The sequence below is a fragment of the Sphaeroforma arctica genome (assembly GCF_001186125.1).
Source record: "Sphaeroforma arctica JP610 unplaced genomic scaffold supercont1.3987, whole genome shotgun sequence".
In the NCBI taxonomy this organism is placed as follows: domain Eukaryota; class Ichthyosporea; order Ichthyophonida; genus Sphaeroforma; species Sphaeroforma arctica.
Genome location: NW_014036571.1, coordinates 1974 through 2841, shown reverse-complemented (window position 1 = coordinate 2841; position 868 = coordinate 1974).

Below are 868 nucleotides of genomic sequence, written 5' to 3'. Positions count from 1 at the left end.
TATAGAATAGAGCACGAGATAGAGATATAAATAGAACAGAGCACGAGCTATATCTATATATAGAACAGAGCACGATATATATCTACAAATAGAACAGAGCACGATATATACATATGAATGGAATAGAGCACGATATACATATATATATAAACAGAAACAGAGCACGAGATATATCTATAAATAGAGCAGATCACGAGCTATATTTAGAATGCGGAGAATAAGACTAGAGGGATACTACGGACTAGAGGTGAAGTATGCTGCCCACAAAAAAAGATGTCTATCATACAGTGGCAACAGATGATCAACGATACGTACGAACGTGGATCAACGAAGCATTACACTTGCACATACATACAACACCGTAACACTCCACTGATACTTGCACATACACACCTTAACACTACACTGATACTTGCACATACACACCGTAACACTCCACTGATACTTGAACACTCAACTTATACTTTAACACTCCACTCATACTTTATCACCTCGCTTATACTTAACACTCCACTTATATTTTAACACTCCACTTCTCCACTTACACTTGAACACTCCACTTCTCCACTTACACTTGAACACTCCACTTCTCCACTTACACTTGAACACTCCACTTATACTTTAACACTCCACTTATATTTTAACACTCCACTTTTCCACCTATACTTGAACACTCTACTTATATTTTAACACTCCACTTGTCCGCTTACACTTGAACACTCCACTTATACTTAACACTCCATTTATACTTTAACACTCCACTGATACTTTATCACTTCACTTATACTTTACACTCCACTTATATTTTAAAACTCCACTTCTCCACTTACACTTGAACACTCCACTTATACTTTAACACTCCACTTAT